A 13410-nucleotide genomic window follows, 5' to 3' on the forward strand; every position below is an offset into this window, starting at 1 on the left:
AATTGTAACCCCGCGCTTTACAGTTAGTCACCAAAAAACCTGCCTCCATTAAAGCGAATGGAGCTGGGAGCCACAGTGCAGCCAGAACTTCAGAAGAATGCGCAGCCACGCCCTTAAATGGAATGTTGGCATGTCACAATGCTGCCAGGGAAAGAGACAGACACAGACAAGGAAAGAGGCAGACACAGGGTAAGAAACAGACATAGACAGAGTAAGCGACAGACACAAAGAGACACACACAGACAAAGAGACAGACTGACAGGGAAAGAGAGAGACAGGTTAAGAGACAGACGCAGACAAAAAACAGACAGACACAGGGACACAGACAGACAAGGAAAGAGAGGGAAAGAGACAGACAGGGTAAGAGGCAGACAAAGACAGACAAAGAGACAGACACAGGGAAAGAGGCAGAGGGAAAGAGACAGACAGGGAAAGTGACAGATACCGTAGACATACAGGGAAAGAGATAGATAGACAGGGAAAGAGATTGAGACAGACGGAGAAAGAGACAGACAGACAAAGAGATAGAGAGAGACAGAGAGATATATACAGAGGGGGAGACAGACATTATAATTACATTTATATCTATTTGTTTTGTGGTTTTTGTGTGTAGAATACATTTTTGTTAATACATTATATTTTGTTAACAGCAGTTATTAACCCGGGCGAAGCCGGGTAGTACAGCTAGTAATTTATAAATGTATAATTTACTGGCATTTATGCAGGGATTGCCTGTCAATCGTGGTAATGCTGTAGTCATCTTGGCTACTTGCATAAATGTGATTAGTTAGCCACATAGCATCATCGAGTCTAATTAAGACCCAGAGATAACATGTTTGCCACACTGTACCTGAAAATAGTGTGGGGCTTAGGGAGAGATTCTGCTGCAGAAGGGACAGTGTGTTATAGTGTGACGCCCTGGCAAAACCAGGTAGTCACAGATGACTGTACCCCCCACCAAGGGTACAGGAATCGCTTCCTCCTTGGGATTTAACACCACATCCCACACATAGGAACACCAGCCACAAAGCCTAGTCGCCCCCTATGACAACAGGGACACACCAGTGGACGGGAACAGGCGGATGGGAACGCCCACCTAGGGGTCTTAAAGTGTCAGGGGCGGGAACACGTCAGAAAGTGAAAGAGTCGAGTCAAGTCAGAGAGTTGGAAGTGGAGAGCTGAGGAGTGAGGAGCTGAAGTGGCAGAGTGGTCAAGGGTCGGAGCCCTTGGACCACAGGAGAACTGACTAGGTGGCATACGGCAGTGTAGGGCCACAGGCGATGGAGATCCGGTCGCAGAAGACCCAGAGTGGACCGGGGCAGGGTTGTAGCCCGCTGGTTCCGACAGTGGGAATCCGGTCCGGAGGCCGTGCACAGGCGGAGTACCTGGACCCTAGAATGAGGCAAGCTTCAAACCCCTTGTTAATTGACCAGCGGGACAAGGTTCTAGGACTTGTTTCCAGAGAGAAGCCCAGAGAACAAAACGGAAGCCCAACGCGGGGGATAGGGTGTCCGCCAGAACCCACTAAAATCCCAAGGGTCAGATTTTTCGGGCACGTCTCTCTCTGTACACAAAACCACAGGGGAGCGGATTTCTCCCGTTCCAAGCGGGTTAAATTAACACACAGCAAGACACAAGTGCAGGGGGAAGGGTCCCTACCTTGCTAACCCGTGTGCGGGACCACAACAACCGGCAACCGGCATCCGGCCTTGGTTTACAGTACAGACTCTGTGTGGATTATTCTCAATCGTGTGTACACCGGTGTCATCCGGTCCAACCTGCCGACGGCGCCCCAGCACTACTCCCCACGTACACCTGGGCCCCGGGACTACACCTCCCCTACCCGTGGAGGGGATACCATCTTGCTGCCCAACTCCATCGGTCCCAGGTGCTTGCATGAGAGGCAGCGGCGGTGCTATCATCCCATCACCGTAACCCACGGGTGGCGTCACAGACAAAAACTATCTCCCCTGTAAATAGCCCCCCTTTCACTGTTGCGAGGACGGGTGGTTGCACAAGCCCCGGGTCCGGTCACCACTCGAGCCCCAGACACGATCCCGGATCCGAGCACCCCGAGCAGCCCCTCTGCCGTGGAGCGGCACCCGTCCGCGACAACAGCGTGACAGTACCTGCTGGTACAATAGTAAACCTACAGTTCTTTTCAGGGCTAATTGAAATATATTCTGCATTTAGTGTGGGGTGATCTTATTCTGCCCTTAATGTAGGGTGAGTTTCTGGAGAAGGGTTAGTGTATTAAAGTCTTATAGGCAGGGATTGTAGCCTTACAGAACTTGCTGGTGCTACCTAGAAAATCTAGTCTGTTATCTAATAATACAAGTCCTATTTTGCTTTTAGCGTAGGGTGAGTTTCTGGAGAAGGGTTGCATTCAAGGCCTGTATGCAGGGATTTTAGCCTTACAGACCTTGCTGTTGCTACCTAGAAAAAATATTTTCTGTTATCTAATAATACCGATATCACTGGTGAAAGCACCTGCCCCCATCGTTTGTGCGTCACGAGCAAATCGCTGCCCGCGGCACACAATATCGTTAAGAGCCATCACACAGACTTACCTGCCTAGCGACGTCGCTGTTGCCGGCGAACCGCCACCTTTCTAAGGGGGTGGTTCGTGCGGCGTCACAGCGGCGTCACTAAGCGGCCTCCCAATAGAAGCGGAGGGGCGGAGATGAGCGGGACGTAACATCCCGCTTACCTCCTTCCTTCCGCATTGCCGGCGGCCGCAGGTAAGCTGCAGTTCGTCGTTCCCGAGGTGTCACATGTAGCGATGTGTGCTGCCTCAGGAACGACGAACAACCTGCGTGCTCAACAATCAACGATTTTTAAAAAGGAACGACATGTCAACGATGTACGATTTTCTGAGTATTTACCATCGTTAACGGTCGTTCGTGCGTGTCACACGCAATGACGTCGCTAACAATGCCGGATGTGCGTCACGGAATCCGTGACCCCGGCGATATATCGTTAGATACATCGCTGCGTGTGACGGGGCATTTAGTCTGCAGTGTGTATATATATATAGTGTCTATAGTGTAGGATGAGTTTCTGGAGAAGAGTTAATGTATTAGAGGCCTGTAGACAGGGATTCTATCCCTACATACTGTGCTGCTGATACCGAAAAAATAAATAAATAATGTAGCCTCTAATAATACCGCTCTTAGCTGCGTACTGTCCCGCTCCCTGGGTCCCGACGCCGCCTCTCACTCATTGCTCCGGTCCCCGGTCCTCCTGCCCACGACTCCTCGGCTCACTCCCCCTTTTCTGCGTCCCCCATGCTTCCGGTCTTTCGGTCCTGGTGTTCCCCTGCGACCCAGGACACACATCCCCAACTTCTCCTGGTGACCTCTGCCCTCTTGTCCAGCTGGATCCAGATCCCGCCTGACGACTCTACCCGGCACCTAAATTTGAGTCCCGTCGTCTGGACCGTCTACAGGAGCTCCGTGGCCCCAGAGACATCTTCATACCAGTCTCCTGAAGGACGCTGATCCTGTACCTCTAGTGCTCCGGCTACCGTGCACCTAGGCCCTCTGGTGGGGGGATCGGACAGTCCCTGTACAGGGGTTAGCTCCGGGTTGCCTCACTGGGGGAGTCCGGTGCACAGCCCAGAGAATCCACCACCAGGACATAACACGTACATAATTAGAAATGTGCAAGGCATGCGGTAAGGGACGTGGAATTGAGCGTTCTGCTGATGATGGTGTGTGCAGAGGCCATGGCTGTGAGCCTTGGCAAACTGATCTTGCTGTGGGACCACAGCAAACACCATAATAATCAAGACTTAACATCCTGCCGCACATTGCAGGACAGCGTGGGACACCACTGTTGAAGCCAGAATAGTCAAGACTATGGAGCAATTAATCCTCACACTGATCCTCCTTCCTTCCACCATAGTGAGTCTAAATACACAAGTGTCCCCACACTTGGATACTGCAAGGAAATCTTTATCTTTACATTTATAGCTTCTTCTGGACTCTCAGTGTGGACATTTCAAGAGGCACATGAGGAAATGGTGTGCAATGATGCCCAAATATTTGAGCAGCCATGGTCAGAAGAAGACAATGGTGGTGAATGGCAACTACTGTCTCAAGAGGTGGATGACTATGAAACACAGTTGACAACAAGTCAGATAAAGTCTAGAAATCATCATGAGGAACAAAGTGTGAAAATGGAAGATGAGGTGGTGGACAATAAAGTCACTGACCCAACATGGTGAGGCGGCATGCATAGTGAGGACAGCAGCTCCGAGGGGGAAAGATCCGCAGCACCAAAACAAGCAGCAAGAGGCAGTGGTGGGCTAGAGTGAGAAGATGGACAACTGTTCCTCAGGGCACCCACACACAGAAAGATACCAGGCGAAGAGTTACGTGTTGACCAGTCTAGCGCTTTTTAACAGAGAGTGCACATTACAAGAAAACAGTCTTTGGCAACCTGTGCCATACCAAGCTCAGTATGGGCAAGAACACTACCAGCCTGATCACCACCAGCATGCTCAGGCACATGTCATCGAAACACCCGACTAGGTGGCCTGAAATCCTGGGTACACAATCATTGTCTGCGGGTGACCTTACTGCCTCTTGCCCTGTGCAATGCATTGGTCAATACCCTGTCCAGGACACAGGTGCGGATGCCTCTAGCCCTGCAACTGTCTTTCTGCATTCGCAAACACCATCACCAAGCAGGTCTACTTCCTTGTCCCAGTGCAGCATCCAGCTGTCTCTATCCCAGGCCCAGCGATGTTGCTGTGTGTGACATCCAGTAACAACCTGGCCCCTGCTGTGAGGTCGCTGGTTGTAGCTGAATGTCCTGGACCATTTTTTAGTTGTTGCTCTCCCGCTGTGAAGCACACATCGCTGTGTGTGACAGCGAGAGAGCAACAACTGAATGTGCAGTGAGCAGGGAGCCGGCTTCTGCGGACGCTGGTAACCAATGTAAATATTGGGTAACCAAGAAGCCCTTTCCTTGGTTACCCGATATTTACCTTCGTTACCAGCGTCCGCTGCTCTCTCGCTGCCAGTGCCAGCTCCCTGCTCCCTGCACACTTAGCCAGACTACACATCGGGTAATTAACCCGATGTGTACTGTGGCTAGTAGTGCAGGGAGCCAGCGCTAAGTGGTGTGCGCTGGTAACCAAGGTAAATATTGGGTTGATTACCCGATATTTACCTTAATTACCCAGCGCAGCATCGCTTCCACGCATCGCTGCTGGCTGGGGGCTGGTCACTGGTTGCTGGTGAGATCTGCCTGTTTGACAGCTCACCAGCAACCTGTGTAGCGACGCTACTGTGATCCCTGCCAGGTCAGGTGTGATGGTACCTTAACAGATCAGACAGATCTGTGGCTCTCCCCGCTGAACCTCCAACCAGGCATAGTCATGTGTGATAATGGTCATAACCTGGTGACGGACAGGGAAATCTTGTCTTTTGGGAGTCTGGCACGCATGGCAGACTATATGTCCCGTTTAATTTCCAGGGACCCTCAAGTTATATGCATTTTGGGGAAAACAGCTTACTGTTGGTTCACCACTCTTGACACATGTTATAAGGAGAACTTTACATCTCTCATTCCTGTGGACAAGATTGCAAAATGGTGTAACGAGGCGAGCAGCTCTGACTGTTTTGTGATTAAAATGGACATGGAGACTGACATTACACAGGATGGTGCTGCCACCTTGTGGACATGTGCTGAAACTGCTCGAGAGGTGGACGCTGTAAAATCTGATCCCCTCCCTCAGGCACTTGTTGTACAGGAAGTAAAAGTGCGGGAAAAGGACACTGAGCTACTGGAGCTGGACCTGAGCAGTGTGAGGGATTGCCAGAACTGCTGCAGATGGGATACTGGACTCAAGGGACCTCCGGACCGCCTCCTTCCTCCGTACCAAGATACTGTAAGCTAGTCCTCTGTTGAGAGGGCTGAAGATCTTCCCACTTACCCGGAGTCCAGGCCTGCTACGTGGGAGCCCTCCCTCCTTGTGTTTTGAACTGGTAATATAACCTATAGGGCAAGTCAGGGACAGAATTCTTGTTTATCATTGCTGTTTTTTTTGTGTTCTACGCCGCGCATCTGAAGTTAAAGACCCGGATAGCAAACCCTGGTTATGTGTGCTGCTAAGCCAGCGGCGTGTGTCATTGAGATGTTTACCAGTAAAGAAATGTACCCATACATAAAATCCGAGCGTGGGGATTTTGTTGGCGCAGATTATGGGAACTCAGCCGCGGCCTTACCCGAGGTCACTTCATCTGGCGTAGTCGGCAGGATCTGTGACCAGCAAAATCCCCTCCCGGTGGTAGCTTATAGTCAGACAGCTCCTCCGGCGTCTATTGTAAATCAAGTGAGAAAGTTTAACGGACGGAATTACCCTGTACCTGAATGGGCGGAACAACTTAGGATAGTGGGGGAAATGTATAATGTTGATTCTAAGACCTTAGCGAAAAAGGCTATGCTGACGTTAGAGGGGGAGGCATGGACGACGGTCAGACTGGAGATGGTTAGGGGCCAGCGTACATTAGATGACTTGATGCGGGTGCTAGAGAACACCTATGGGCCGACCAGATACCTGAGAACACTGCGCTACATGTTCTTTCAGCGTACACAGCTCGAGTGGGAGGACATTCCCCGATATGCGAATGCCCTCCAAGTACTGCTGGAACAAGCCTGCAAAAATGGAGAAAATCTAGCTGGTATATCCTCCCGCGACCTGGTGCTGAGGGACCAATTCGTAATAGGACTGAGAGATCCGTATCTCAACCGCTCATTGCAGGACTTACTCCGGATAAATCCAGCCCCTACATTTGCTGAGGTTAAACAAGAAGCCATAGAACGTTCTAGGGGACCTGTGACAGGAACAGAGACTTATACCGCTACTTGCAGATCCATGTACAGTACAAATACTCCGAACAGCGACACGGAGGAACTGAAGCAGATGGTGGCGGATTTACAGAAGCAGGTGCTGCAGCTCACATTAGACCGACAGGTGGATAGGCAAGTGAGACGGCAACCTAGCCGGCCTATGGGAAAGTGCTGGACATGTGGTGACCCCCGTCACAGAGCCAACCGTTGCCCCCAGAACTCCTTCCAACCCGACCCGCAGCCGTTCCATCGAATGGACTCTCAAACACCCCAGCAAACGGAGTTTCACTCAAAACAGCGGATGGAGCCCCAGGCCTATTCACTAGAACCACCAAGCCGTGCCTCTCAACAGCGGGCACCTTTAAACTAGACACCCCGGCTGAGGAGGCTCACTCGACCGGGAAGGCCAAAGAGAAAAGGAACCAACAAAGGAGCCAGCTTGCATCAAACAGCCCTACACTGAAAGTAATGCTAGAGGGGGTTGCCGTGCAAGGACTAATGGATACTGGATCCCAGGTGTCCACCATCTCAGAGCAGTTTTACGAGAAATATCTACAACCACGGGCTGCTTATGACCCGAATACCATCATCAAGATCAAAGCGGCCAATAATCTACCCATTCCAGTAATGGGAGTAGCTTGGATGAGCACTGAAATATGTGGACAGGACCTCGGGAAAAGGGGGATAATTGAGGTCAAAGAAGGCTTCGGTTCGGAAACGCCCATAATTATTGGGATGAACATCCTGAAAGACTTAGACCTGGTATTGTTTACCAAGAGGGGACCCAAGTACTGGCAGGAAGTTACCACACACGGGGCCACCCGCCGAGCATTCCGAAGAGTGGTTCGGGCCTGCAGCCTACAGCAAATGGCAGAGGAACAACGGCCCATAGCCACAATCACAGTGCCTCGCCACACTAGGAGCACCTTACCGGCTGAAAAGGAGACAATTATCTCGCTTCCCCTTAGTACCACAAGACCGCTTGAAGGCATGGAGGTACTGATTGAGCCGCAAACCCAGAGGGAGAGAAAACTGAACCCATTAGTCGCTCGCACTCTGGCTGTCGTGAGGAGGGGAAGGATCCCTGTCCGTCTGAGCAATACGGCTAGTGTAGGCGTCGATCTAGAAGCAAGGATACAGCTCACTAGAGTCTACGCCCTACCTACAGAGGTGAATCCCAGGGGCGCCCTCCAGTTTGCCCCATCAGCAGAGGGAGACTGGACAGTGACTGTCTCCGCCATGGCCACCGCCACAGATGACACTGAAGCTGGAAAGGAGCTGCTAGAGAAGTGTCAGCTGGATACATCCCAATACTCTAATCAGGAAGTGTCCCAGGTGGAAAAACTACTGCAGGAACACCAGGTGTCCTTTGCCCGGCATGACACCAACTTTGGATGCACCACCAGTATCCAACACGAGATCCCTACAGGTAACACTTCTCCTATCCGCGAGAGATACTGGCAGATACCCCCCCAGCAATGCCAAGAAGTGAAAAACCTCCTGAACTCCATGCTCCATGCCGGAGTGGTACAAGAGAGCCAGAGCCCCTGGGCTGCACCGATGGTAATAGTTAAAAAGAAAGATGGATCCCTGAGGTTCTGTGTGGACTACCGCCGCCTGAATGCTTGCACCATCCTGGACTCATACCCTTTGCCGAGGATCGAAGATTTCCTGACGGCTCTGAAGAAAGCCAAGTACTTTTCCTCCCTGGATCTGACCAGCGGCTATTGGCAGGTACCCATGAGCGAAAAGGACAGAGAAAAGACCGCTTTCATCCTACCCATGGGTCTGTATGAGTTTGACAGGATGCCCTTCGGCTTGAACAACGCAACGGGAACTTTCCAGAGGCTGATGGAGCGCTGCTTGGGAGACTTCAATTTCGACTTCACCCTCATCTACCTTGATGACATTGTGGTCTATTCAGCCACGTTCGAAAAACATCTACAGAAGCTGGGCCATGTGTTCCAGAGGCTAAGGGAACATGGCTTGAAGTTGAAACCCAGCAAGTGCCGTCTTCTACAGTAGGAGATCGATTACCTGGGCCACAGGATCTCGGCCGAAGGTGTACAACCATCGCCGGAGAAAATAGCCGCTGTACGGGACTGGCCACAGCCCACAACTGTCAAGGAGGTCAGGGCTTTACTGGGACTGGCAGGCTACTACCGCCGGTTCATCAAGAACTTCGCCCAGCTTGCCGCACCACTGCACGACCTGCTTCGAGGAACCACCAACAGTCTCAGGGGACGACTCATCGATTGGGGACCTACCCAAGAAGAGTCCTTCCAAGCTCTAAAGGGTGCCTTGACGTCGTCCCCCATCCTGGCATATGCAGATTACACCCTGCCCTTTCAATTACATACTGACGCCAGCCTACATGGTCTGGGGGCAGTACTCTCACAGGTACAAGAAGGCAAGGAACGTGTTGTAGCCTATGCCAGTAGGTCCCTACATGAAGGTGAAAAGAATCCCACCAATTACAGTTCATTCCAGCTGGAGCTGTTGGCCTTGATGTGGGCAATGACTGAGAAATTTGCCGGATATCTGACGGGGACAGAAGTACTAGTCCTGACGGATAACAACCCTTTGGCCCACTTAGAAAATGCGAAACTTGGGGCTATGGAGCAGCGATGGATGGCTTGGCTCTCCAAGTTTAACTACAAGATTAAATATAGAGCTGGGGCTGAAAATCAGAATGCGGACAGCCTGTCCAGAAGGACATCCCCCTCGCCCACTAAGGACCAGGACGAGGAGCTGGAAGGAGACGAGATGCCTGACTTCACAAGACTAGCCCGGCAGATGATGGATTGTCGCCAGTATGCTGTGGATGAGGCTGGCACTCCAGTAGGGTCCCCATTGTCCCCACAGGAATGGTGCAGAATCCAGGACTGGAATGCTGAATGTGCCCTACTCAAACAATGGGTGAAGCAGCAGCAGAAGCCGTCCTCTGACACGCGGTCAGGACTGTCCCCCAGTACCCTGACCCTGCTCAGCCAATGGGATCATCTGATTCTGAGAGAAGGAGTGCTATACCAGAGGATCTTCCTATCCCACATGCTGGAGGAGTGCCTACAGGTTGTAGTGCCGGCCCAAATGGCCCGTGAGATGGTGGGAGAAGCACACAAGAGGAACGGCCACTTTGGGATAGACAAGACCTTCCGGTGGATCCAACAGTCCATCTACTGTCCGGGACTCCGCAAGCTGGTTGAAGATGTCTGCCAAGCCTGTCGCACCTGTGAGCTTTACAAGTCCGCTGAGCAGCGTGCACCTGTCCAAACAGTTGAAACATCCCGGCCCCTTGAGCTGTTGATGGTGGACTACCTGTCGATTGGGACGGCGAGTGGTGGCTACCAATACTGTCTGGTTATGGTAGACCATTTCACAAAATTCGCAGTTGCTGTTGGTACCAAAGATCAGACTGCCGAGTCAGCTGCGCGGGCCATCTGTCGACAGTTCATCCAGGTCTATGGGTGTCCGGAGAGGTTGCACTCTGATCAGGGGGCTTGTTTTGAAGGTCAAATTATCGAGGAGCTGCATCGGATGTATGGGATCCAGAAGTCCAGAACCACCCCTTACCACCCACAGGGGAATGGTGCATGTGAGCGCTTTAACCGGACTCTACTCCAGTTGATCCGCACCTTAGCTGATGACAAGAAAGACCAATGGCCCCAATCCCTCCCAGATCTAGTGTGGGCCTACAACAATCAAGTCCACTCCGTGACGGGCTTTACCCCACACACCCTTCTCTTTGGCCGCCAAGGAAAAGGGGTCCATGACCTAAACCTGACCAGTCCTGAAAAAGATACCGGCGGTACCTATCCATCCTGGCTACACACTCACCGTCAGAAGATGGAAACTGTATACCACCGACTGGTAGGCCAACAAATCCAGGGCCAGAGACATGCTGACCCGCTCCCCGTACAGGAAGAACCCTTAGAAGTAGGACAGCTAGTCCTGGTTCGTATTAAGAAGCCTCAAGGAAAACTCCGAGCTAAGTGGGAAGCTGAAGTCTATCGGGTAGTTGAGCGCCCCTACCCCGATGGTCATGTGTACAGAGTCCGAGGCGAAGATAGCGGCAACTCTCGCACCTTGCATCAGAATATGTTGCGCCCCTGCCGATCCCAGCCTGACCCCCTGACCACAGTACCCGGTGAGGATGACACTGCTGACATGACTGACACCATTGATATTACTCAGCATAGTGACCTTGTTGACTCCGGGACTGATTACCCACCTGCTCAGACTGGCTCTCCCTCTAGGGAACTGAGGGAGGTAGAGAGTGGAACCGGTGATAGAGTGGAGGGAAACCAACCTCTGCGGCGTACTACCCGCACCACTGCCGGGGTTCCTCCTGGACAGTCTTATAGGGTCCAGTATGTATGGTCCGCTTCTCAGCCTCCCCCTGCCACAGCCTCAGTCCTCGCTGCCTTGGAACCTGTGAATGTTGACAGGGACTGCCAACCTTTCAGTGGGGGGATATGTAACGAGGCGAGCAGCTCCGACTGTTTTGTGATTAAAATGGACATGGAGACTGACATTACACAGGATGGTGCTGCCACCTTGTGGACAAGTGCTGAAACTGCTCGAGAGGTGGACGCTGTAAAATCTGATCCCCTCCCTCAGGCACTTGTTGTACAGGAAGTAAAAGTGCGGGAAAAGGACACTGAGCTACTGGAGCTGGACCTGAGCAGACCTGCCTCGGACTGCCCTCATCGCTGAAGTGTGAGGGATTGCCAGAACTGCTGCAGACGGGATACTGGACTCAAGGGACCTCTGGTCTGTCTCCTTCCTCCGTACCAAGAGACTGTAAGCTAGTCCTCTGTTGAGAGGGCTGAAGATCTTCCCACTTCTCTCCCTTGGAGTCGCCGCCGGTTACCCGGAGTCCAGGCCTGCTACGTGGGGGCCCTCCCTCCTTGTGTTTTGGACTGGTAATATAACCTATAGGGCAAGTCAGGGACAGGATTCTTTTTTATCATTGCTGTTTTTTTTTGTGTTCTGCGCCGCGCGTCTGAAGTTAAAGACCCGGATAGCAAACCCTGGTTATGTGTGCTGCTAAGCCAGTGGCGTGTGTCATTGAGATGTTTACCAGTAAAGAAATGTACCCTTACATAAAATCCGAGCGTGGGGATTTTGTTGGCGCAGATTATGGGAACTCAGCCGTGGCCTAAGGCGGGCTTTGCACGTTGCGACATCGCAAGCTGATGCTACGATGTCGCACGCGATAGTCCCCGCCCCCGTCGCAGGTACGATATCGTGTGATAGCTGGCATAGCGAAAATTATTGCTACGCCAGCTTCACACGCACTCACCTGCCCTGCGACCGTCGCTGTGGCCGGCGACCCGCCTCCTTCCTAAGGGGGCGGGTCGTGCGGCGTCATAGCGACTTCACACGGCAGGCGGCCAATAGCGACGGAGGGGCGGAGATAGGCAGGATGTAAACATCCCGCCCACCTCCTTCTGCATATCCTACGGAAGCCGCGGTGACGCCGGTAGGAGATGTTCCTCGCTCCTGCGGCTTCACACACAGCGATGTGTGCTGTCGCAGGAGCGAGGAACAACATCAGACCGTCGCGTCAGCGTAATTATGGATTACGCCGACGCTGCACCGATGATACGATTACGACGATTTTTGCGCTCGTTAATCGTATCATCTAGGCTTTACACAGTACAATGTCGCATGCGATGCCGGATGTGCGTCTCTTTCAATTTGACCCCACCGACATCGCACCTGCGATGTCATAGTGTGCAAAGCCCGCCTTACCCGAGGTCACTTCAATGGTGCAATACCAGTTGAAGAATTGGTCAAAAAATTTCTATCTGACAACTCTGGCTGCAGAGGTCAGAGTTCTTTGCACAACCAAGGAGTAAAGAGGGAGACACACAACAGAAACAACAGAGAAAGGTGAACACTATTACATTTTTTTGACAGTTTAATGACACACTCTTATCGCCCAGGGAACTCTGACAAAGACTGAAAAGTTTTGGAATATGGTGAAGGATTACATAGCTGACCATAGCTCTATCCTCCGTGATTCCTCTATGCCGTACAACTGTTGAGTATTCAAGCTGGACATGTGGCATGAACTGTCCCTCAACGCCTTGGAGGTTTTGGCCTGCCCTGGTACTAGCATTTTGTCTCAGCAAGTTTTTAGTGCCGCTGCGGGCATATTAACCAATTCATCTGCTTGAGAACTGACAATGCTGACAGGCTGACTGCTATCAAAATGAACAAAGAGTGGATTGGCCCAGAGTTCTCATCGACACCAGATCACAACAGCAGAACCTAAAGTCAGTTGAAATGTTTCCTTTTACACCCAAACAAAGGTGTGTGGGTATATATACAGTATATATATATATATATATGTATATAATATATGTATATTTATCTAGTGAATACATACCTTTGCCTAGTTTTTGAGTCAGAAATTATAGTGTTTTCAAAATTGCTCCCAAACTGGGATCAGGCTGTGTGTTCTGTATGTCTGTTGCTGTCTGTAATGCCATTCCTTCTTCCTATTTTGGCTAGGCTGCACACTGTCTGCATCTCATTTAC

This window comes from Anomaloglossus baeobatrachus, chromosome 1 (genome assembly GCF_048569485.1).
Source record: "Anomaloglossus baeobatrachus isolate aAnoBae1 chromosome 1, aAnoBae1.hap1, whole genome shotgun sequence".
In the NCBI taxonomy this organism is placed as follows: Eukaryota; Metazoa; Chordata; class Amphibia; order Anura; family Aromobatidae; genus Anomaloglossus; species Anomaloglossus baeobatrachus.